At 40.7% G+C, this 27,154-nt stretch overlaps 1 pseudogene; it reads right to left on the bottom strand.

Annotated features, from left to right (window-relative positions):
* LOC148005534 (polyubiquitin-C-like) overlaps nucleotides 1-27,154 on the bottom strand; it is a 1,830,776-nt pseudogene that overhangs the window by 367,795 nt on the left and 1,435,827 nt on the right.

Genomic DNA, 27,154 nt, shown 5'->3' with positions numbered 1-27,154 from the left:
AATTCCAGAAAATTTTATTTCTGTTTATGATCTGAAACATCTTCCTTTCATTCATAACGAACACAATGATAGTTCTAACTTTTGAAATGACATTATAATATAATGTATATGTATCAAACTTTTCTAAATTTGTGTGCATGTATCCCATTTTTAAGTGTATTAATTTTTTTCTTAATGTTTTCTAGCTGTATTAATATGATCATAAGATTTTCAAGTAAAATAACTTATGCATTATTATACTAACACAAGTCTTAATTTTATATCTCAAATATTATTTTCTATTGCATACATACATGAATTTTAGTTGTCAACATTTGCTTGATCAATTAGTTCCTTGTTTATAAAATTGTAAAATTATACTTTTGTGTTGAAACTAACTTTTGTAAAGTTTGCATACATAATTTTCATATTTGTTCAGTTGATATCACATGATTCATAAAATTCTTTCTCTTCAAATAACTACAACATAAATTTTTATTAGTTTAATGAACAAAGACTATTAAATCAGAAGAGCTGAAATGGTTTGCAAACCCATAGGAAGAACAACAATATCAACCAACTAGACTTACCAGTGCTCCCAGGGATTAAACTACTAACCAAATAGTGCTCATGCAAAAGCCTATTGCTTCAGTTGCATATGGAGCAGAGGATAGCATTGTCTGGCGTCATTAGGAGGAGAAGCCCTGGGTCCTATGAATGTTCCTTTCTCCAGTGCGGGGGCGGGGGGGAATGGTATGCTACTGAGGTGCAAGTGGGTGGATGGGAGGAAAAGCATCCTCATGGAAGCAGGGGGTGGGTTGTGGGAGAGTGGGTAACTCGGCAAGGGAATAACATTTGCAATGTAAATATATAAAATATGAAGGTAAAAAATGTTACCATTGCTCTTAATAACCCTATATAAGTTTTTAAAATCCACTTGCCAAAATTCTTACTAAGTCTGTTTTGTGTTCACGCATGGACTATGATGGATTAAAACCATATCTGGGAATATCTTCTCATTATTAGACATAACAACTGAATATGTGATTATTTATATCCATTTTTTGTTCAAGAAGAATCCGATAACAAAGAAATTTTCCTCTTTTTGATTAGCATGGAAATTATATTCAAAATAAGCTAATAAAATAAAGGATACCTGAGTGTATACACATTCACATACATATTCATATACATGAATATGTGTGTATGTATGTATACATGATGTAGGCCTCCTTCACAGGGCATCTAGGCCTTAACAGTTCCCTCAGGCCTACACATTGCATCTAGGCCTTCTTGTTTTCCCTAGACCTTTAACAGCCAGCAGGTTTGCCCTCTGAGCCATCAGTCTACAGAGGAATTCATAGAGAAACCCTGTCTGAAAAACTAGGGGAGGGAGACAAACGGATTAACAGATTGATCACTTTCTCTCTCTCTCTCTCTCTCTCTCTCTCTCTCTCTCTCTCTCTCTCTCTCTCTCTCTCTGTGTGTGTGTGTGTGTGTGTGTGTGTGAGTGTGTGTGTGTGTGTGTGTGTGTGTGTGTGTGTGTGTGTATTCAACTGAGGAGGCACTGGCAAATGAATGTTTGCCCCTCCTCTGTAAGCCAGGCCACCCCAATACTGCCTTTCCTTTTCCTTAGTTTGTTTGGTTTATTCCAAGTTAATTGTATCTGTTTCTTTAATTTCCTCTTCATTTCTTTAGTTGAGTCAGGGGTCTTTGCACATAAGCCCTGGAAATCAGTAGTTGGATCAGGTCTGCAGCCTGCTCACAGGGTTCTACCCACCTCCACCACTCAAGTGATGCAATTAAAGACATGCAGCACCACACCTGGCTTCTTTTCACTGTACATTTACTTTCGTTGCAAGGTTCATTCAGCTCTGAGAGAGGAGGGAGGGAAGGAGGGAAGAGAGACAGAGAGTGACAGAGAAACAGTGACAGAAAGGGAAAATTGTAGGTTATTGTTCCATCGCTTCGATCACTGTCTGTTGTTAGCCATCTTGGCAACCATGCCTCGAAACCCTACCTTGGGTAAGATCAAGCATAATGGCAGCAACCATATAATTCCTGCTTAGTTGCACTGAACACCCCAGTCATCACTACCTGTGGAGAATTGTAAGGGGACTCCTCTGATCTAGAGAGTAGTACCCTTGAATGAAATGAGAAGCACAACAAGCATTATTTGTTTTGAAATATATGATGTGGAAAGAATTATATGTGTGGATTTACAGACTGAAAGACAGAGAGACAGACAGACAGGTCGGACAAGACAGAACAGGACAGGACAGAACAGGACCAGACAGGAGAAAAAAACAAGAACACCAAGAAAAACTCAAAATGGAAGTCCGGTTCCAAATAGTCTCTGTCTGCACTGTCGCTCTAGTGTTGGTGGTCCAGCTTATAAAAGCTTATACATGGATGATTTTGGGAAATGCTGCTGGGTGTTCGGTTCAGGTCAAAGATTATTGTGGGTAACTAGACAACAAAGAAAGCAGTTAGACTGACTTCTACAGTGTTTGGTTTCTGACTGTGTTATCGCACAGAAGAACCTAACATAATATATAATGAATTCCAGCAGTAACAGCAGAAACAACCAGTGAGAAAGTGACCTTATAATATTAGTAACTGCAACAAAATGGCAGACTAGCTAGGTAACAGTTACCTAGTCATTAACTAATCTGACATAGGCCTTCTTCACATTGCATCTAGATAGGCCTTCCTATCTTCCTCTCCAGTGCTGAGACCAAAGTGAGATCAAAGTCATGCATCACCATGGGTGCCTTCTTTTTCATTTTTTTCTTTCATCCTAGGAAGTGTGTGTGTGTGTGTGTGTGTGTGTGTGTGTGTGTGTGTAGAGAGAGAGAGAGAGAGGGAGAAGGAGAGGGGCAGAGGGAGGGAGAGAGAGAGAGTGCTCTAGAGAGAGAGAGCTCTTGAGAGAGAGAGAGAGAGAGAGAGAGAGAGAGAGAGAGAGAGAGAGGTTTAAAATCAGCACTCAAGACTTTTTTCTTCCTATCCCTGTCGCTGCCAGCACTGACACTGTACCGAGAATCGGGCAAAAGCCTACGGGATGAAAGAAACATGCACACATACACAGGTTATCGTGTCAAGCCAGGAGAGGAAGAGAGAGAGAGAGAGAGAGAGAGAGAGAGAGAGAGAGAGAGAGAGAGGAAGAGTTGAAGAGCGGAAGGAAGAGTGAGAGTGAGGAGAAGAGTGAGAGTCTCCTGTAGCTTTATTCACCACTTATATACCCAAGTCTACAGGTAGAAAATAACTGGGAACCACAGTGGGAAACCCTGGCTCCTGACTACCTGGCTTATGACTTCTGTAACAAAAGGACTAGGAGACCTGAATTAATTAGGGAGAAATCCGAGAAGACCAGCCTAAATCTCAAGGATAAAGGCTGAGGAAGCAAAAGGCAGAAGTAAATTGACCACCACCCAGGTGTGGTCTGGGTGTGTCAGTTCCACATGCATCAGCCAGGCTCAGCAGAGGTCATGCAGTGGAGACACTGGGTGTTTACTACTTGGTCTTTCCTTCCTGTCCCTTAAATACATGGGAGAGGCCTCTGTCCAACAATCCCACAACTTCTTAACTGTAGCCATGCAGTTACAAAGCGGCCAGGCCCAAATCCAATATGGCTCACTACATATCCCTATCCCTATCCCAATCCCCCAAAACCAGCAGTAAAGCCACCAGCACCAGAGACAGAGGAAGATGAAATCTCTAGTCTGAAAAACTAGAGGAGGGAGATAAACAGACCTCTCTCTCTCTCTCTCTCTCTCTCTCTCTCTCTCTCTCTCTCTCCCTCCCTCATAATTTGTTAAAGTGTTCCCTTTGTGCTGTGTGGATTCTACTTTATTAAGCAAGTTTCACATCGCACTAGCTCCAAAGAGGAGTCATCAGTCTCTTGGCATGCAGGCAGTTGTTGCCTGCTTTAAATATTTTTTGATCGTTTTGTTTGTTTGTTTGTATCAAAACCCAGGGCCTGCCTTTGATCAACAGATCCAAACCCAGTTCTCCAAGGGAAAAAATGGAGTCAAATCTGAAGTCACTGGCATTTAAGTCATCTGCCATTGACAGTCATAGGGGATGGGAATATCGCGCTTTCTCCAATGGAGATTCACCTGGGGATGCATCAACCACATATAAGGGCAGGCCTGGGGTAGAACGGGGTGGTGGATGGGGAGGAAGGATCTGGAAAGAGCTTTGTGTTGGGAAACTATGATCAGAATGTTGCACAGAAAACAAAATTTGTACTTTAAAAAAAAAAAAAAAGATCCAGATATCTATCCAAAAAGGAAAGGGAAAAAAAAAAAAAAAAAAAAAAAAAAAACCCGACAGCAGAACTTTACTAACTGCAAATGTTCCATCTCCCTGTATCCAACCACTCCACTCCCAGAGAGGTAGATGACAGTTTGCACTTCTGTCCCAGTTGTGCTATCCAGGTTGATAAAAGGGGAACCACCTCTGTGGTTATGTTTTAAACACACGAAATAAAATAAAAGGAGTGGATAGACGTGCCTGGCATTTTAAGATGCTCAATTTCTTTGCAAGCTTCATTTTGTTTCATTCTTTTAAAGGTTTATTTATTTATTTTCATTTATATGAGAATACTAAAGCCCTTTTCATATACACATGGCAGTAGAGTACATGGGATATCCCTTTGCAGAGGGTTGTGAGCCACTATATGGTTTCTGTGGCATGGAACTCAGAACCTCTGGAAGAGCAGAGCAGAGAGTGCTCTTAACCTGGGAGCCATCTCTCCAGCCCTTCACGTGCTTTATTTAACTAAACATTAAACATGAATCAGAAACGCCAAATCTTGTAAATATGGTCCAGATTCAGCCTTATTTAGAAATCCAAAGCTGGCAGGGTGAGGCTGGGATTTGAGAGTGAGCAAAGGGAGTCTTCCCCTTTCCCTGAGGGTGTGCTATCAATTCCATTACCATTTCCAAACAGCTGGGTGTGAGTCTAACTAAGGTTTTCTTCAGTCATTTGCCATGAGCCAGAGCACTGAAAGGACAGCAAGGGATCAGACATTCACTCTGAAGTCATCACTCACTGATTTCAGGCAGAAAACTTGCCCCACCTCCCCAAAAAGGCACTGCCTGGCTCAGCACTGAAGCAAGGAATGCTTGGGCAGAAGCAGTATTTCCCTGACAGACCTTCAGGGACATGCATATTCTCCAGCCCCACCCCACCCCCTCTTAGCTAGCTCCTGTCCACCCCTCCCCCTTCCCCCACCTACAGGGAGCAGGCCTCCTGTGTGTGTGTGTGTTGGGGGGTGGAGATGGAAATATCTTTGAGAGAGAGTTCGGGTCTCCCAAACAAATAAATAACTAGAAACTTCATTTATATCCTTTATATCATTGAGCATACAGTGGAAGAGGGAAAAGGAACAGGGAAACTAGGCCAACTGGTAGAGCTCCTTTCATTTTGTTTCAAAAAGGGAAAGTCAAAGAAACAACACTACCTGGTTTTCGTGAAAGGAACAGAATGGTAGAATTTGAAACATCGGCTCGCCACTTAATACTTTGGCTTTTAATAAAAGGGCCAACAGATCTACCTCCCATTTGGTAAAAAGAGAATAAAAACCCACAAAAACGTTCTGTCAGCCAACTTCCCTTTAAACCTCTGTTAAACAGGAAGACTGGTTTTTTTAAACATCATTTTAAATATTTAAATATGTATTTGTGTGTGTGTGTCTCTCTCTCTCTCTCTGTGTGTGTGTGTGTGTGTGTGTGTGTTTGTCTGTCTGTCTGTCAGTGTCTTCTGTATGGAGAGGATGTGCTGTAATACTTGGGGCAGGGTGGTCCAGGGCCCATGGGTGATTCCACACCGCCTCCCCAGTCACCTTCCCTGCAGGGCCTTCCCAGAGGTCCCATAGCCGGTTTTAGCGCAACACCAAGGTGGAAGGGCGCCCAGCGGCGGCCAGTCACTGACGGGGGGGGGGGGGGGGGGCGGGCGATCACCCACCAAACCTAACCCTGGTCCCACCCGGGGGCCCCCACCATACCCCGCGCCCGCCTTCGGAGTACCCGCCGACCCCCCTGTTGGGAGGAGCGGGGGGGGGGGGGACGGCGACAGCGGGATGCATGGAGGGGGAAGAAAGTCGCGCGGGTGGAGGGGTCGGGAGAAACAGGGAGCGGGAATGATCCACTGGGGTCACCGGCACAGGCGAACGCACGCCCCCAGGTTGAATCCTCTCGGCAGAGTGTGCTGACCCCACCCATTTACCTCTTAACTGGTTTCACGCCCTCTTGAACTCTCTCTTCAAAGTTCTTTTCAACTTTTCCTTACTGTACTAGTTGCAGGTATTTAGCCTTAAATGGAGTTTACCACCTGCTTTGGGCTGCATTCCCAAGCAACCGGACTCTGGGAAGACCCGGGCCTGGCGCACCTGGGTCCGCTATGGGCCTCACAGTATCCACGGGCTGCGCCTCGATCCAAAGGACTTGGGCCCCCCCACGAGCGGCGCCAGGGAGTGGGTCTTCCATATGCCACATTTCCCATGCCACGGCACACAGCAGGGATTCGGCGATGGGCTCTTCCCTGTTCACTCGCCTTTACTGAGGGAATCCTAGTTAGTTTCTTTTCCTCCACTGACTAATATGCTTAAATTCAGCGGGTCGCCACGTCTGATCTGAGGTGGCGGTCGAGAGGGGAAAGAGGAAAGGAGGGGGCGTGCCCTGCCGCGGGCGGACGGACAGAGAAGACAGCGAGAGGGTGCTGGGGTCCCAGGCCAGGGCCTGCGACCTCTCTAAGGTAAGCAGACTCTTCTATTCAGAGAATACAGAGGAGCTACAGAGTTTTTTTTTTCTTGGAACCATATTAATATCTGCATTTCTTTGTCTTATTACCCAAAACTCAAAGCTGTACTTCAGCATTACGTGTCAGAAAGGTAAAAGTAACATTTGAGATGTTCTAGAACAAGACAGAAAAAAACACAAGGACACATTCGTTCCTTGTATTCAGTTTTGAGGTTCTTGCTGTGTCAGTTTGTCTTGTTTAGCAAAATGAAGAGGTAATGATACCAATAAATGATTTCTTTCAGGGGCTGGGGATTTAGCTCAGTGGTAGAGCGCTTACCTAGGAAGCGCAAGGCCCTGGGTTCGGTCCCCAGCTCCGAAAAAAAAAAAAAAATGATTTCTTTCCCTTCTTGTCATCCACCTTCTTTATAAAGTGAGTATTTGTAAGAGAAATGTCTCCCCAGTTCCCTATTAAATTGTAAAGCATATATGATCTAGTGAGAGAAGCCAACTACAGAGTCTAAGACAGTGGAGCATCCCTTAACTAATTCTTTGGTGGAAGAAGGTGGTAATGGCAGAAAAGGTCCCTTTGAAACTCAGTAAATGAAATATCAGGGAGTAATTCCACAGTCACCTTGGTGTAATTCAGACTCCAACTCTCATCTAGGTCTGCTTTGGCTCCCACAGTGTTTATCTTCATTCATTGGCTGCCACTGTGATGCTACGCTACCCCACTCTGATGTCCTGGACACTCTCCTTTCTCTGTGGCCTCTGCCACCATGCCTGTCCCTAGTCACTCTCCTAAAATTCCAGTCCAGGCTGTTTCTCTCTCCCATAATTCAGGCTCTTGGGGCATAGTTTTTTGGCTCTGTCCTGACTGCAGCATCAAACATAATGTGGTTTAGTGGGTACCCAACCCCGATGAATTAATATTCAGATGGGTTAGTGAGTGGAGGCCAAAGCCAAACCAGACAACCAACAGGAGCCAAATACATACTGGAAAACCAACATAGTGGGTGCCGAAGGATGGAAGGGGTTCCGCAGGGAATCACAGTCCTCGACCCCCAGGAAGCAGTGCTTGCTGGTTAGGATTTTCTTGGTGCAGGGAAATATGGACACAGCATCAAAGCACTTAGTAGGAGTGGGGACCCTTAAACACTGTGTAGAGGGCTTAGTGGAGCTGAGCCTGGGAAGGGAGATTGAGTCAGAGCAGGTGTCCTGGAATGGCTTGTTTGGTAGAGTTCAGATGACTGTCTATTGCAGGGGATGAGCTGTTGGGTCTGGCTGGCTTCCACCATTAATCATTGCCCGACCTTAAGCAAGCCCCTGGGTCTCTTTCTTCATCTGCAATGTAAAGAGATTGAAAAGGAAAGGGAGTTTGGCTGTGAAATCAGTAAGGATGCCTTTTGATCAGCTGCTTCCTGACTGAGTGTTGCCTGAAGTAGGCAATGGGTGGATGCATAGATGGATGGATGCATGTCTTGCTGGATGCACAGATGTTGGATTCATGGATGGATGGATGGATGGATGCATGGCTGGCTGGCTGGATGCATGCTGGATGGATGCATGCATAGATGGATGGATGCATGGCTTGCTGGATGCATGCTGGATGGATGCATAGATGGATGGATGCATGGATGTTGGATGCATGGATGGATAGATGGATGCATAGATGGATGCATGGCTTGCTGGATGCATGGATGGATGGATGCATGGATGGATGGATGCATAGACGGATGGATGCATGGGTGGGTGCATGCATGGATGCTAATATGATATATGGATGTGAAGCCGTTCAGACACAAAATAAAAACTGAGGGTATAGGAATGAGCACGTCAATTTTGTTCCTTGTCCAGAACTCTCAAAAGAGTTTGGACTGGAGAAGCTTACAACCTTACCACTTTGAAATACCTGTTTTAATGTAATTTGTTGAGAATTTCATACATTACTACAGTATATGTCAGTATATCCACTTCACCCCCTGTATTTGTTCTAATAATCCCTTGAATACAGCGAAGCCTACTCATGAGTGAGGGGCCACCACTGCAGGATGGGCCACTCACTAGGGACCATACCCCTGAAGAAAACCCTCCCCTAGCAGTTCTCAGGTGACAGAATCTTCTCAGCTGCAGGCAGGGGCTTCAGTGCCCTACCACATCCGTGTGGGATTGTTGAGTGGTTTGCTCTTCTGCTGGACACCAAATGCACTGAGTTTGTGAGTTCAACAACCATATCATGAGAACATGTCATTGTTTTGATCCAACTCCTTCCGACCTTTGGCTCTTAAACTCTTTCCACCTCTTTTCTTTCCAATATTCCCTGAGCCTTGAGGGAACTTGATACGGCGGGAACTTCTGTGGCTGACCTCTCCACAGAGAGTTCATTCTCAATACTCGGACTAGTTATGAATGTGTATTAACTACCATCCACTGTATGAAGATGCTCCCCCAATGACCACTGAGAGCTGTGTTAATCTATGAACTTGTAACTGGTATAGTTTGATACTATATATCCATTTAAGAAAATAGTAGTTATGGTTCACTCCCAGGGCTTATGAGCCTCTCTGCCATGGTTTCCTGACCAGATTTTCAATGCCAGGCAAAAGTTTCCTCTTGTAGTGCAGACCTTGAATCCACCCAGAAAATGATTGGTGATCCTCATTACATTCCTGCCATTAATGGCACACCCATGAGTACATCTGGATGGGCTTTTGTTATGTAGCCCTGAGTATTCACAGTGGAATGAGAATAGTCTGCAAAGCATCTTGTAGCATCATAAAGGGTAGCTAGCAGGGGTGGAAGCTTCCTGCTAAGTACTGTGCAGGCAGGTCTGTGTGATTTCTTCAAGTTCTTTGACCTACGTGTGTGGTGTCATCAGCTATATGATCTTACCATCACATTCTGATGGGTAGCCCTGAGCAATGAGAATTGACAACTCTGGTATCATCTCTGTGACATCCTCGACCAACAACTTGAGAGCAAGGTGTCCTACATCTAGCTCTGGACTTTTTGAGAACTTGTAGCCAATGGAAGGAGAATTACCCACCTTGTAACGTTCGTTGTAAGTTGGCAAGTAGCTTTTCATATGGCTTTTGTATTTTAATGTTCGTGGACGTTTTACCTACTTGTATGTCTGTGTGAGGCTGTCAGAAGTCCTGCAACTGAAATTACAAGCAGGGGTGAGTTACCGTGGGCAAGTAGGTGATGGGAATTGAACCCAGGACCTCTGGAAGAGCAGCCTGTGCCCTTAACTGTCCATCTCTCTGGCCCTTCATATGGCTTTTTCAAATATCCTTAGTGTTAGTTAGTTCTTCTTCATCCTTTTAATGACTGCTTCAGACTTAATGCAATCCCCATCAAAATTCCAAGAGAATTCTTCATAGAGGTAGACAGAACAACTTGCAAATTTTCCGCAATAACAAAAAAAACCAGGGTAGCTAAAACTATCCTCAACAATAAAAAGACTTCCGGGGGAAATCACTATTCCTGAACTCAAGCAGTATTACAGAGCAATAGTGATAAAAACTGTATGGTATTGGTATAGAGACAGACAGATAGACCAGTGGAATAGAATTGAAGACCCAGAAATGAACCCACACACCTATGGTCACTTGAGTTTTGACAAAGGAGCCAAGGAAAAAAGATAGCATTTTTAGAAAATGGTGCTGGTTCAAATGGAGGTAAGCATGTAGAAGAATGTAGATCTATCCATTCTTATCACCCCGTACAAAGCTTAAGTCCAAGTGGATCAAGGACCTCCACATCAAACCAGATACACTCAAACTTATAGAAGAAGTGGGGAAAAACCTTGAACACATAGCCACTGGAGAAAACTTCCTGAACAAAACACCAATAGCTTATGCTCTAAGATCAAGAATTGACAAATGGGATCTCATAAATCTGCAAAGCTTCTATAAGGCAAAGGACACAGTTGTAAGGACAAAATGGCAACCTACAGATTGGGAAAAGATCTTTACTAATCCTACAGCCAATAGAAGGCTTATATCCAAAAAATACAAAGAACTCATGAAATTAGACTGCAGGGAGACAAATAGACGTATTAAATAATAGGGCTCAGAGCTAAACAAAGAATCCACAGCTGAGGAATGCTGAATGACTGAGAAACAACTAAAGAAATGTTCAACATCTTTAGTCACAAGGGAAATGCAAATCAAAACAACCCTGACATTCCACCTCACACCAGTGACTGACTAAGATCAAAAACTCAGGTGACAGCAGATACTGGCGAGAATGTGGAGAAAGAGGAACACTCCTCCATTGTCGGTGGGATTGCAGACTGGTACAACCATTCTGGAAATCAGTCTGGAGGTTCCTCATAATATTAGACATTGAACTACCTGTGGACCCAGCTATACCTCTCTTGGGCAGATACCCATAAGATACCCTAACATATAACAAAGACACATGCTCCACTCTGTTTAAAGCAGCCTTATTTATAATAGCCAGAAGCTGGAAAGAACCTAGATGCCCTTCAACAGTGGAATGGATACAAAAAAAGTGGTACATCTACACAATGGAATACTACTCAGCTATCAAAAACAATGACTTTATGAAATTCATAAGCAAATGGATGGAACTGGAAAATATCATCCTGAGTGAGGTTAGCCAATCACAGAAAAACACACATGGTATGCACTCATTGATAAGTAGATATTAGCCCAAATGCTTGAATTACCCTAGATGCACAGAACACAAGAAACCCAAGAAGGATGACCAAAATACGAATGCATCATTCTTTCTTAAAAGGGGAATAAGAATACCCGTGGGAGGGAATAGGGAGGCAAAATTTAGAACAGAGGCAGAAGGAACGCCCATTCAGAGCCTGCCCCACATGTGGCCCATACATATACAGCCACCAAACTAGATAAGATGGATGAAGCAAAGAAGTGCAGGCTGACAGGAACCGGATGTAGATCTCTGCTGAGAGACACACCCAGAATACAGCAAATACATAGGCAAATGCCAGCAGCAAACCACTGAACTGAGAATGGGATCCCCATTGAAGGAATCTTAGAAAAGACTTAAAAAGCTTGAAGGGGCTTGAGATCCCATATGAACAACAATCCCAACCATCCAGAGCTTCCAGGGAGTAAGCCAGTACCCAAAGAGTATACATGGACTGACCCTGTGCTCCAACTGCATAGGTAGCAATGAATAGTCTAGTAAGAGCACCAGTGGAAGGGGAAGCCCTTGGTCCTGCCAAGGCTAAATCCCCAGTGAATGTGATTGTTGGGGGGAGGGTCATAATGAGGGGAGGATGGTTAGGGGAACACCCATATAGAAGGTGAGGGGGAGGGGTTAGGGGGATTTTGTCCTGGAAACTGGGACAGGGAATAACAATTGAAATGTAAATAAGAAATACCCAAGTTAAGAAAGATGGAGAAAAAGAAGCAAACTAATCAAAACAGTGTAATAAAACATGAAATTGTATTTGTAAGTGTGTTGGTATTTTAAAGTTATGTTTGTGGCAGGGAGCTGTACCTGCTGTTTATTGGAATGTCTTTTCTTGGTTGTAGGATGAGCACCTGGCTGTCTTGTTCCAGAAGCTGGAGGAACCATTTGTTCTGTTAAGCAGGAGGATGGGACAATGCAATATTTAGAGGAATTGCTATCTATATTAATGGTTAGAGATGTTGAGAGCTTTTTACTGGTTTTGTGCCCAATTTTATCATGAACTTTTGAAGATTAAGAAAAAATTGTTTTAATCTTCAACTACTTATAGCCGGACTTATTTGCTTTTCTGCTGCTATAATGAAATACCATGACCAAGCCAGTTTATGGAAGAGGTTATTTTGGTTGGGCTTCCATGAGACCATCATGGCAGGGCGCTGAGAGATCACATGTTAAACCCCAAATATGAAGCAGAGAGAGTGAACAGGAATTGGGGCTAGTCAATATATAATAGCCTCAGAGCTAGCCCCTAGCAAGGTATAGCCTGTAAAGTCACCACCAGGGTTCAGACATTTGAGCCTATGGGAGATATTCTCATTCAAACCACCACATTTCCCTCCCAGGCTCCAAAGGCCATTGTTAAAATACTAAGTATATTTAATCCTACTTCAGAAGTCCCCATGGTCTTCCACAGTCTCGATAAAACCCTGTGAATTCGAAAAGTGAATTAATTTCAACATATAGTGGAAAAGATATATATTACTATTTCCTAAAAGGAGGAATGGGGGCATAGTCAGAAAACGCTGGACTAAGCAAGACTGATAAGGCAGCATGTAAACATCAAGTCCCCTAGGTCACACTTCCCACCTGTGGGTCATGACCCATTTACAGGGGCTCCCTAAGACCACCTGTAAACATATATTTAAATTATGATTCATGACAGTAGAAAAATTACAGTTATGAAGTAGCAACAAAGATAATTTTATGGTTGGGTTCACCACAACATAAGGAATTGTATTGAAGGGTCACAGCATTAGGAAGTTTGAGAACCAGGGCTCTAGCTTAATATCTGATATCAGAGGCTTAGATGGCACCATCCCTCCATCTTTCTGCCTGTAAAATATATCTCTTCCAGGCTGGTTCTATCCCATGTAAGCAACTCTCCCTGGCAGAAATCACAGCTTTGGCGCTTCCAACACCTTGGACTCTGTACAAGTATCCCAGGCTTCACTTCATCTCTCAGGGTCTTCATACAGGGACTCAGGATTAGGGTTGGCCCTGAGGTCCTTTGGGGTGCATGCTTGTGATTTCCTAGAGAAAGATCTGTTTTTTCTTGCTTGAGAAAGGGTACATACATAGCAGAGAACATTTTTGGATTTGTCAAAGAAGGTCAGGAAAGGGCCATAATTGTCAGTCTAGAAAGGGTATCACCGAGTTACCCCTTTGTATTGGTTGCCTCTTCTACCAGCTCTATCTACTCTTCCTGGGTCTAGTCTCTGGAATGAATGAGTAGTTTGTCTTGTGGGTTGGTGAAGATATCTGGAAATTATAATTTTTATATAGTTTTAGCTATGAACTCCCTGTGTGAATGCTTATCTGCAGTGATGATTTGAATAGGAATGACCACCATAGGCTCATATGCTTGAATGCTTGTTGTATAAGGAGTGGCACTATCAGGAGGTGGGGCCTTGTTGGAGTATGTGTAGCCATGTTGGAGGAAGTGGGTCACTGGGAAAGTGGGCTGTGAGGTCTTTATATTCAAGCTATGACCAGTGTCGACACAGTCTCCTGCTCCTGCCTTCAGATGAAGATGTAGAACCCTTAGCTCCTTCTCCAGCACGATGCCTCCCTGAATGCTGCCGTGCTTCCCACCATGGCGATAATGGACTAAATTTCTGAGAGTGTAAGCCAGTCCAATGTCAGTTTTCCTTATCAAAGTTGACTCAGTAATGGTGTCTCTTCACAGCAATAAAACTGTAAGACACCTATTCACCTACAATATTTTGCCCAGTGATATTGTTCCATCTGTTTCTGGCCCCCAATTATTTATTTATTTAATTAATTTTATTTTCCTTTTTTTTTATACCATATAATTTCTTTCTGAGTTTTCATTTACCCAATCTAGATTTATTCCATTCTGATCATTTTAGCGCTTGTCTTTCTTTATTGAGTATTACTACCCAAATTTTTCTTAATTTTGAGTCTTCTTGATGGTCATATTTGTGTATGTTTGCCCCCAATTGACAGCAAATTGCTGTCAATATGTGTGTCAGTGTCATTTTTTTTTTAACCCGTGCAGTTGACAGATACATATTTGTCATTTAAGATCTCTTCATATATTGTAGAACTAGAGTTTTAAAAAGGTTACTCATTGTCAGAGTCAGGATGTGCAGGGCCAGACATGCCTGAGGGAGAGCCAGAGATAGGACTTGCCAAACCAGCTATCAGCCCCAAGGACATTGACCATCTGTAGCCACCCCCTCCCCTTCCTTCACCCCCCTGAGTGAGATGAGCCACCCTACCTGCCTGCTGAGCTGCTAGAGAGCATGGACTCCTTGCTGATGTAATTTCGCGCCGAAAGTAACTGTGCACCATTTGAATTGACCAATCATGTGTAACCTCGAGAATGCCCCTAACCTCCCCTATATAAACCCCTGAGTTTGGAGACTCGGGGTCGATTCCTCTGTCTCCTGTGTGAGATATGTGTCCACCCGGGATCCCGCTAAGACCCGGGATCTCGTTAATAAAGCTACCTCGTGCTTTTACATCAAGAATGGCTACTCGTGATTCCTGGGGGTACCCCACCCCGCGATCGGAGCGAGAGATGCAGCTCCCCGTTTTGGGGTACGCTCTTTCAATATCACTGTGCTTGATTGCCTGGTTGTCTTCATAGTGGTTTAGATGAATTCACCTTGTTTCTCTGGGAACATGGCTAATTAATTAATTGATTGATTAATTAATTAATTAACATGAGTACACTGTAGCTGTCTTCAGACACATCAGGATAGGGCATCAGATCCCATTACAGATGGTTGTGAGCCACCATGTGGTTGTTGGGAACTGAACTCAGGACCTCTTATCCACTGAGCTATCTCTCCTGCCCAGGTCCATGCCTCTTAGGGTATGTGCAATATTAGCACTTTTTAGTCCTTACTATAGTTCCTTGTTATATAGACATATGGTAGAGCTACATTTTCATTACAGTATTAATTGTACTGTTGTTGTCTCTGTGATGACTGAATCTAACTATTTTATTTATTCATTGAGTTAAAGTTAAATACTAATCAATCAAGATATTTGCTTAAAGAGAGCAGATCATACTGTTTATAATTACAAGTTTTGCTGGTAAAGTGTTACGTCAGAGTGGATCCTGGTACAGCTTTTAGAGTTAGCCTATAGAAAATGCAAAAATTTTCTTCAACATACCTTGGCAAATTTAATTTCTTAGACTTTGGTCATATATATTCAAGCTAAGAATGTTAAAAACAAAATCAATGCTTTTTATATTCACTACTTAAGAAACTCCTCAATTCTCGATAGCACCTTATGTGGGAAAAAGTGAAGGAGGAAAAGATTGCTGTGGTACTATTTTATTTCTTATATTTGGTCTGAAGTTTCTTTTATCTTTGTTTCCTTCTGGTGTTTGATTTAGGACATTAAGGTCCTTTCAGATTCTTTCACTAGTAGGGAGGGGCTGACTGTACAAAGACCCTTGGCTTTTGTGTTTTGAGCCCTTTAGGTCTTTTGACTGTCCTGTATAGCCTTCAGCCTGTGTATTGATCTTACACAGCCTGCAGTGTAAGCAGTTGAGGGAGCTGGTCTTGCTACCTGTGTTTAGAAGTGGAGGGATGTTAGAAATCAAAGTATGCATGGGAAGGGTGACTTGGGAGAGAGATGCCTAGATCAGCCCATTCTTATCTGTGAGAAAGCTTTGGAAAGATACCTGCTGTGTTTTCAGTTGCTAATTTTCAGTTGTGAAGGCCTCATCTCAGGCAACCTTGACTTCCTGTCCTTCTTTTTTTTCTCTCAGACTCAGGGAACCCCAACTATGTTGTGGGATTGGCGCCACCTTGTGTCCCAGCTCAGGACTGGTGTGGTACCTCTGGTTGCCTAGGTTTGCTTGGGACTTGGGAAGGGAGCCTCTCAGCTAGCTCTCTGTATACCCTTTAGACTCATGCTTAATTTCCACCCTGAAGCAGCTTTAGAGTGAAGCCCTAGTTGTTAATAATGAGTGGATGGGGGTGGATTTCCGTATCGGGTTACTTCGGTTCTAAGCCAGACATGGGTTTGTCAATTTGTTACTAAAATTTCCAACCCTAACAGCCCATGTAAAAGACACACAATCCAAATATTTTAATTATAAGTTATATGCCTACATTGGGCATATCTAATACAATACTAACTTATTTCCCAATTCTAAGACTCCTTACTACTTCTGGTTTCTCCCAGCCACATGATTCTGGTGTATAGTGGCTTCCTTCTCTCCTCTTCCTTCATTCTTTTTCTCCTTCTACCTGCCACCCCCTCCAGAGCCTCCAGTCCCACCTTTCCTATCCAGTACCCAATCATAGGCTCTAACCATTTATTGACCTATTAAAGTGGAGAGAAGGTTCACATAGCATCACCTAAGTACATGATGCTCTGCTTGTGGGGTGGGGGCAACCCCTCTTGAGGAACCAATATGAATAATAATATACAAGCAGCATCAAGCCAAACCACTACAGTTTACTCGTAAGATCTCAGTTTTTAGTACAAAATCCAATAATGTTAGTTGTTTAAATGTGTGTCTTACCATATTTCTTACACAGCTATTTTCCAAATGTGGGTTTGTCTGGTGTTCTGTACCAGCATAGAGTATTCATAGTTAACAGTGTATTTTCTTGCCACCAATACATGAATTTTTGTTGGATATGCTAAAGAGTCATAATGGTTTTACAAAGAAAAGCTAATTGTCAGAATTTTGTTTTGTTTTACAGTCAGGGTTTTCTGTATAGCCCTGGCTGTCCTGGAACTCACCTTGTAGACCAGGCTGCCTTCAGACTTACAGAGATGTGCCTGCCCTCTGTCTCTTAATGCTAGGGTTTAAGTCCTGTGCCCAGCTTGATATTTTTATTTGTCATTCTCTCTCTCTCCCTCTCTCTTTTTTTTTTTTTTTTTTTTTTGCCCCTGTCAATGGATTTTATTTGGTCACAGGGTCACAGGCCAGGTATGGCCCCAGCCTTATTTGACCTTCTTCTTTGGGGCTCAGGTTGTTGGAGTGGCCGAACTTCTTGTAGCAGTTGACTACACTGTGTGCAGGCATGAGTAGCACTTGGGGCAGATCATCTTGTCATAATTGTAATTCTGGACAAGGTGACAAAGGGATGACTCGATGATGCCACTGTGCAGACACAGCACCAGGTGCAAGGTGGACTCTTTCTAGATGTTGTAGTTGGACAGGTTGTGGCCATCCTCCAAATGTTTGCCAGCAAATATCAGCTCTGCTGGTCGGTGGGATGCCTTCCCTGTCTTGGATCATTATTGATGGTGTCACTGGGCTCAATCTCAAGAGTAATGGTCTTGCCCATTAGGGTTTTCATGAAGATCTGCATGTTGGTATCTGCTACTTGGCCACCTTTTTGAAGAGAAAGAGTGGTTTGGGGTTTTTGGGATTTTTTGTTTGTTTGTTTTGTTTTTTCTTTTTTTTTTTTTTTTTTTTTTTTTTTTGGTTCTTTTTTTCGGAGCTGGGGACCGAACCCTGTGCCTTACGCTTCCTAGGTAAGCGCTCTACCACTGAGCTAAATCCCCAGCCCCTTGTTTTTTCTTTTTAATACTTAGATCATTTTGTTGACTTCTAGGTGTTTGTTGAGGGCTGGTATAATTTGCATTTTAAATATATTTACCTGGATCTTCACTGCTTGCTCTCTCCTTTATCTTACCAGGCAGGTGTCCTTTTTTTTGGGACTGAATAGACTTTTTTTTTTAATGGTTTCTAGTCTGTGTTCTTTCACTGCCCTTTTATGAGTCAGTTTTTCACAGAGTTGGCTGTCACAGTGCAGGAAAGATTCGGCCAGAGCTTGAAACAAGGAGAAATGGGTGGCAGTTTTAGGACCTGTACTATCATATTTTGGAACACCAGGGGGATTATTAGAAGTAATATTATTATAAAGTAATGTTAATCTAATAGTTGGGTTATAATAATCCTTATTAACAATCTTTGGTTATTCTAAGTCAGTAGTTTTCCTTATGAGATAATATTTACTTTCATCTCCATAAATATAATAGTCATGCGGCAGAACTAGTAACAGCTAATGATGAAAGAACAATTCCCTGTGTGTATAGACTTTGTTTTTTTTTTTTTTTTTTTTTTTTTTTTGTGAACTACTTTTTGAAATATGTTGAATTATAACAGCAGTATTGTTGGTATCAGGAATTGCCTTGAGCAGCGACACCATTTGGTAACTGTTGACATGGCAACAGCCCTACTTCCCAGTATTCCTTTGGTCCAAATCCCAACTCCTTGTGGGAATAGTTATGTCATATACCAAATGAAAGGCAGACTTCTTCTGCCCTCATGCTCTCTCTTCTCTTCATTCTTTTCTCTTCTTTCTCTTGCCCCTTTCCCTTGACTTGTTCTCCCATTAAATTTCACCAAGTGGAACTGTGTTAGTTTTGTGTGCTCTATTTGGATGGGTGTGGTGGGTATTTTATTACAACGAGATTTTAATAACAACAAGTATGATAATTTAAGAGCTTGGAAATCAGACTGACTGGAAATAAATTCCAATTTGGGCACGTACCAGGTGTTGAACTTATATTACTAATATACAAGTTGTGGGTGATAGTAATTTTTCCCTATAGTGTTGTGAGAATTAATCTAACTCCTTGTAAACTTCTTGTGTTTTATTACTTATCAACAACATTGGGTAGTAGTAGCCATTGTAATTGTTTCATTAAGTAAAATTTGTAGAGTTGTGCAGAATGGAGTTTATCAAAGCTAAATAGGTGAAACTACACATAACTAAATTGTATAATCAGATTTATCTTATAAAATTATAATCTTAAAGGAAGAAGGTTAGAATGTAGAATAGGAAATAATGCTATGCTATTGTTAGAAGTGATTGAACATTCTATCAGAAAACTGAAGAAATGGAAATTCATCTATTAAGGTGGAGTTCAGTCCATAATATATTCTATATTATGTTAACATTATTCTTAAATGTGATTTTTTAAAATTGACTAACTATGTTTTTAATGAGAAGAATTAGTTTGGGTTTGAATGCTCTTTTTTTCCGTTTAGGCAATATGTCAGTATTGAGGGCACCCAGACATCAGAGCTCTGGAAGGCATGTTGATACTGTTTTCTTCTTTGTCTCCTGGGTGTAAGAAGTATAACAGATCTTAAAGATCTGTATTCTTGTTTGTTTAAAAAAATTGACACATGAGAGAGAGAGAGAGAGAGTGAGTGTCTGTGTGTCTGTGTGTCTGTGTGTGTATCTGAAATGATAACAATATATTCTTTGGAAAGTATTTTGTTCTTTCTCAATTAAATTTATTCATTTGTTCAAATTGGCTACCCTTTATTATCACAGGTATAGGAAAATTAGAATAGTACTGCTTTAGTGTACGTTGAAATATACAGAGAAGAGTATCTTAAATTGAGGACTCCGTTATCTCACATAGATGAGAGCTTCTGGATATTTTCTATATCTTTTTATTGCACATTAAGGGGAATTTGCTGCTATACTGTGTCTTCAGACTTTCTCTTCTGTTCAAATAACTCCTCCCTTAATGTAGGTAAACATACTAACTTCTGGGTTTTGGATAATTCTGTATCATTGAGTTGAGTCAACTGGGCAGTCTGCTTTGCAAATGAAATTTCAGGTTGATGTGTGTACTACTTACTGGTATTAGAAGCATTTATTTAGCATTTTTCTTTAGTTCTTTCTGGACAAGATAGCTACATTTGCAGTTTCATTTGAAAGTCAGTTTTTCTCTTATGTGAAAATACTAGAAAATTCTAGATTCCCAGCAAGACTTTATTTTGTTCTGGATAGTTTTGACTCAGCTCTGAAAGGGATTTTTTTGAATGTAAAGGAATTGATTTTAGGCTAGGGACACTTACCTTCTGGTCTATTGTTCTTTTGTCTGGCTTATGTAGTGAGGCAGGAGAGCTTGTGTGTTATATGTTTCTTTGTTCTGAGCAACCTGCTCTCAAAATCTATTTATACCTACTTATACCAGAATTACAAAAGTCTGATTGTAGTTTTTTGTCTCATTTTCTTCTCCTACAATCTGAACCTGGTATCCGAGTTGCCTGTTTTTCATTGTAAGAAACCAAAGGCCACAGAAAACTGACTCTGCTGCTGTTAGATTGAGTCAGTTCATCAAAGCCATGTTTGGTGGAGCAAGCTTTTAATCCTAGCAGGTGAACTTCTATGAGTTCCCGGCCAGGCTGGTGTACATAGAACACCTTTTCATCCTGATACTAACACCCAGCTGGAGTGGCATTATTACCAGAATAAACTGAAAGGAAAAGCCGGTGCACATAAGTTCTTTAAAGCAATAGTCCTCCCATGGATGGTCTCTGAATGTTGGTGTTGGTGTTGGTGCATTAGAAGTAAAAGTAGAATTGGAATAATTAGCACTTTGAAGGCTTTAAGAATGCTAGTGACTGTAGAGAGAGTATCTTGTGTATTTGTATGGATATATCACCTTTCAGTTAAAAAAAATTATGGCCTATAGGAAAGGGTAGAATAGAAGGTGGGACATCCAGGAGGCAGAAAGAATTCTGGGATAGAGCCAGGTTGGAGAGATTTGCCCTGGAAAACGTGACCAGACAGACTCGTGGTTCCTGAGCACAGGTAATGAGCCACATGGCGGAATGTAGATTTGAGTAAGTGGGTTAGAATTTGTCAGAGAAGAGTCTAGCATATGGCCAAGGTATTTGTTAATATATTTTGAGTCTCTGTCTTATTTCTGGGAGCATGGGGCTTGGAGGAAGAACCGGGTCCAAACTTCTACAAGTGACAACATGAATCGAAACAAAATCGAAATCTGAGCAATGACCAGTGTATAGTTTTGGTTACTGGAACTGGAGGATGATGTTCACCTGGAACTCAATCCCAATTTAGGTTGGGAGTGAAAGCATGATTTTTTCATATTAACTAGATGAGCTATTAGCGATGTGGCTTATGTCACCATGCAGACACTAAAGTTTAGGTTCTTCAGTATTTTTTAGAACTTAAAAGCAGACACCATGGTACCTAATCTCGGCTTTCAGGAGATGACACCAAGAGAACAGAACTTTCAAGGGAAGGCTACAGAGCAGGGAACCCCGGCTCAAGGAAAGACACAACCACTATGGTAACCAGAGTCTAAATGCCTCATTTGACTGAGCTGGTTTCTTAGAAAAAATATTTCCGTAACTCTGTTGGAAAATTAGTCTCTTTACAATCACAAGATCTTCATTTGTTTTACTACCCTGCATTACAGTTCCAAAGAAATTGGCAAGTCTTTCCCATTGGTTTCCTTGTAGAATAAATTATAAAACCACAAATATTAAAAAAAAAATCATTGTTTTAGAAACACATTAACGAGAAGAAAGACATATAACAGAGTAGAAAGGATCTAGATTTTGGTTTTATCCCAGTTACTTCTGTTTCCTGTTTTGTCAGATTTAAAAAAAACAATGGTTATTTTAGAAACGACCCTGTTGAGGAAAAACAGAATCTGGCCATCTGGATTTCTTTTCTGGAATTAGTCTTTCTTGGTTGCCATCATCTGCTTACACGGTCCACCAGGAAGGGTGATTGTAGACACATATTTATAATTTATATGTGTATCAGTTTTTCAAGTTTTCTAGGGCTCTTATTAGCTGTTAAATGTTATCGGAAAATTTTGAGATTAGTGATTTGTGTCAGTAGATCTTGGGATAACTTCCTGAGCTATTTGAGTCTTTTTTTGATTGCTTGTGGTCAGTTTCTTCAGCATACTTGTGTACCATGTTGCTTTTCCTTTCTGAATTTCCTACTTCGTATTATTAAACAGATAGAAATTTAAGTTCTAGAAAGCCAGGGATGTGTAACTGAAGGAAGTACACAGTACGTGTCCCATGCTGAACACTAAGAAAATACTTAGTGAACATCTGTCAAAATGAGGGAAAAAAAAACTGTTGTGCATGTTTGTTGGTGTTTCTAAGTTCCTTTGTTGCTCAGTCTGGTGGGTAGACTCCAAGTCAGCTGCTTGTTTTAGTAGTCTGCATCTAGATTTTGACCTGGGTAGGTGCTTGTTCTTTGAAAATAGCAGGAAACTAATCTTCTTTTGTCTTGCTTTCCATCACTGGCTGGCCAAGCATGGTTTTGCAGCAGAATATTTTCCTTGCTTACTTAATTAGCTTCATCTTATTAGCCACTGGAGTTTTAAAATATTTAACATCCTTTTATAATTCATATCTTTTTCATTTCTTTTGGATGGGCCACCGGAAGTCAAATACTAGAGGAAATGTTTAAGTTCCACAAAATGAAATATTCCTTTCCTTTAAAAAAGTGGTCATAATACTTTGATACTATATTCTTGTTTTAACTTCATGACATTCATTTTTGTATCTTAAGGTCTTTGACCCATTTGGAGCCTGTAAAAGTATTTGATAGATATAAAATGACTAGATTGTCTTTTACTAAATTTACAGCCAAACCTGTGCCTAAAACTCCTTTTCCAATGCCTTTCTTCTACTTTTTTTCCAATACCACATTCTCCGTGAGTCATTATTAGACATCGCACAAAAATTAAATGTACAAAGAGTCATTTTAGAAATTAGTATCTTTGACTTCTACACATTAGCTCTATAAAAATCAGGTCTAATATTGACTTGTATTGTTAGATGAAGCATCTTTCGTGTTTTTTGGAAACTGATTTCTTGTTCCTTATACTAAGAAATTAGGTCAATGTAACCAGAGCATTTGATCCATCTGTGACTTCCTTTGTGTGCTGTTTCCTGAGTCATCTCTTTGATGATTCCGTTTAGACCTATTTAATCTCTGCACATGTTTGGGGCCTTTTACAAACCCTTCCTGGATTCCCAGGATGTAGATGTTTTCTACCCTGTTAGCAACTTTACTTTTCATTCTACAAGAGCAACAATTTAAATTCTATTAGTCACATTCTGACTCTCAGTGATTACTCTTTCACAATTTTGTGTCTTGGTCTCTGATTTCTCCAACTATTCCTCCACATCCTTTCTCCATGTGCTTGTCTAGTTTGCCCTCCACTGAGGACCGTGTATCCTTGCATTTCCATGAATCTCAGATAGAGTAGCTCACTCTGCTTGTGGAGAGACCCATGCACTCTGCTGCACTGTGGAACAGGTCAGCTAGCCCAGTGAAGAGGAACACTATGGTGTTGCCTCTCAGGCCAGGGCAGTGGGGGTGCATGGCCAATACTCAGTGGTCAAACATGAACTTTGCATAATTTCCAAGTGAGACTCTTATTTTAAAAGTCCTTAAAATATAAAGGTAATGCAACTTCCTTTTAAAGCTTAATTCATGGTTGTAACTTTGGAATATAATATATCATGGCTGTTGTCTTTGTTTAGTGGCATTTTCTGTTGGATTGTTATTGATGACACTTAAATTCTTGCAGATTAAATAGTGGACTGTTGTGAAAACACTGGATAATCTGCTCAGTTTGTCTTGAGTTTGTAAGAATGTGACATGTACTTACATTTTACCAGAAGCCATAGCTATGGGTGCTAGGATCTGAAAATATCTGTATGGGCTGTGTATTAGGTAAAGATGTTGATGGTTATTGGTCAGATAAGGAAAAGTTATTGGTGGGGTTGTATTTAAATGCTCCCTACATACTGGCTCCCAAGATCTGGAAGCCCTGAGGAGCAGATCCTCAGGTACCCCAAGTGATGCTTTGTAAACTTTGCTTCTTAGTTTAACTCATCAAAAATGGATAGAGTCTGTGATTAGGGAATAGAAGAAGAAAGGTGGGACTTAAGGATGGAGTGGAGGGTCTCAAGAGAGAGGAGAATGGGGAACAAGAGAGGAGACCAAGGGAGGAGGAAACCACCATGTAAGGAGATGGACCCTGAGCATATGGCCTGGAAAAACAGCAAGTAACAAGGGACATTATGGCATGGAAATAGGTTAGTATAGCTCTAAACCTGCCCTATTAGGCTTATGACCTGTAAATAAAGTACCTGGATTGTGTGTCTTTTATTTGGACTAGTTAGAGTAAATTCCTTTTGTAATTGGTGCCCTTGAGTCTGAGATTAAGTCTCATGCTCTACTGAAATGAAGTTAGATATTATACTGTGTATTTCTGGTGGTGCAATAACTTTGCAGTTTTTCATAGAGTATTGAGGTGTTTCAATATGTGTGAAAAAGAGGCAGTGAGTAGTTTTTTTAACTATGTGCTACTGCAGTGTACACAGAATAGCTTTGTTTGGAATTAGCTAAAGTGATAGGTTTGGGTCTTGCTTTACTAACAGTGTTGTTTGTAGCAGAAAAGGTTCTATAACAGCACACATCATGCTTAACCTAATAATATTATCCAGAAACAATGACCAATTTCTTTAATATACTTATCCATTATTAATGGACTTCTTTATGGTTCAGGTGCCGGGCACATTTATACATCTGGGTGAGATTGCAAATTTGGTTTGGATATTACAAATGCTGATAAGGTGTTTTTCTATCGATACTGGAATAATGTTCTGTAAAGCAGTTACTACTGACAAAAATTGAGCTCAGGTTTTTTAGTTGAAGGTGCACTTGTTTCATGACAAATAGAAAATAATGCTGTTAGACTGTTTTTACCTGTGTGTAGAAAAACTTTAATGTTTAAGATAAAGTGTCATTATAGTATATAAAAATATTTACATAATGTGCATATATTTGTGTGTGTGTGTTTGTGTGTGTGTGTGTGTGTGTGTGTGTGTGTGTGTGTGTGCGCGCACGCATTTATTGATGGATGTAGTGTATAGATGAGATCATCTAGTTACACTGACTTAGTATCTGGATATGGGAAACAGGGAACCAAACTTTCTAAAAATGATTAGTAAGTTTTTGCTTAATCAAATGGCTGGCAGAAACTTGAAATTTCTTTAACATATTAGTTTTAAGTTCTATAGAAAGTTCTTTTAGGAAAGAAAAAATAACCATTCCAAGAAAGTTCTTTTTGTTTTTCCAATTATAGTGAGCTGCATTGTTCTCCTAAGCAAGGAGGTGGACTTCATCCTTCTTACCACTTTCATCCTTGCCTACCCCAGGGACTGTGTTACAATGTAACAGGATGGTTTCCATTTATTAAAACATGATACCGTGAGTTCATTGTGACGTGCTTTTGTCTGAACAGTGCTGAAGAAAAAAAAAAACAATTTTATTAGTTTTTGTACTAAGTATAGAAATAATGGCCATTCATGCAGGTGTTTGGAACCTAAATATTTGCACCTGAAAATAATAGAAACCATATTTCCTTAATAAAATTTAAGGAAAATCAGTTTTAACATAATGATTAAATCTTATTTTATTGCAGACCTAATATCAGATTAATCAGTGAGTAAGAATCCCGATTCTACGCAAAGAAATTGATTCTGTTTTGCTCAAGAGATGAAATTGCTTCTTGTGGCCATGAAGGCAGGTATGGAGAAGCTAAGTGAGTTCTATTTCTTAATGGATAGTTGATTTTTTTTATATTTTTAGAAAGAGTAAGCCTCGCAAGTCAGTTCTACAATTTCCACATATGAAATATATATTACAAAGGAAATATTTTAGTCTGAGTCCTTCATCTATACTACCATGTAAAGAATTTTAAATAACATAATAGTCCCTAGTGATTCTCCAGTGAAAACCAAAATAATAATAATATTAATATTAATAATAATAGACATTGTCATGTTTATCTTCCATCTGGTATAAAATGGTAAGAAATTGAAAGCTACATTTCTCATTTTCTTTTTCTTTTTTTATTTGAATGGCATTGGCAGGGCCTTATTTGTCAGTCTTTACAAATAAGAAAAACTCACCTCACAACTGTTCATAACTGCAGTTCTGGGCAGTCCGTCTCTTCCATCAAGTCACATCCATCAAGAAATACACAGAAAATTAAGCTGAAACTCGATTTTCTTCTAAATTAAAAGTAAACGATTTTCTACCATTGCTGGTGATCAATGTTGGCATCTCTGTGGTGCGTAAAATGAGGCAGGCAGCCGTTGGGCATCAGTGCTTAAAGCTATTGATGGGGGTGGATCCAGACACCTATGGAGATGCTGCCACAGGCAGCCAGCGACTAGAGATGTTACTCAACAGACAGTTTTCTGAGGGAGCAAAGCTTAAGTTACTGGGGGGTTGGCACTCTCTATGACAAGCGAAAAACCTATGAACTCTTAACTCCTTGGCGTCAGTGAGAAAGACCAGGGAAGAGAGAAAATTCAAACACACACACACACGCACACACACACAAACACACACACACAAAAACACACAAACACACACACACACACACACACAAACACACACAAACACACACACACACAGAGTTTATGTTAGAAGGAACAGTGTTCCAGCCCATCATACACAACAGATCCACATAGTTGATGGATGCCCTAACCCTTGTGCTTTATTCTTTGTTCTATCACTTATATATCCCAGCCAAATTTTTCAAGCATCATTAAATTGCAATGTAATTGTTTTAGTTTTCTTCTAAATAAAGACAGGAGTATTATTTCATTATTTATCCTTAAAAAGTATCCTTAAAAGACTCACAGATCTAACCACTTATATAAATATCAGTCATATCTACTTTAAATCCTCAGAATGAGTATCTACTCAAGAGCAATTTTTAATAAATCTCATCAGGAAGCTGAGGGCAAAAATGTGTATAAGAAATCAATTGTTAGTGCCAGAGATGTTGGCCAGTGAGTGAATTTTCCCATAATTCTTAGATTAGGAGGAACATGCTGGCACTGAACAGAGTAGAAATCCATAACAGCATAACAGCATCAAGTCCTCAGGACACATAGCTCTCGGGACACA

Source organism: Rattus norvegicus, chromosome 5, assembly GCF_021556685.1.
Source record: "Rattus norvegicus strain SHRSP/BbbUtx chromosome 5, alternate assembly SHRSP_T2T, whole genome shotgun sequence".
Classification (NCBI taxonomy): domain Eukaryota; kingdom Metazoa; phylum Chordata; class Mammalia; order Rodentia; family Muridae; genus Rattus; species Rattus norvegicus.
Note: the sequence above shows the minus strand (reverse complement) of the source record. Positions and strands in the feature narration are given on the sequence as shown.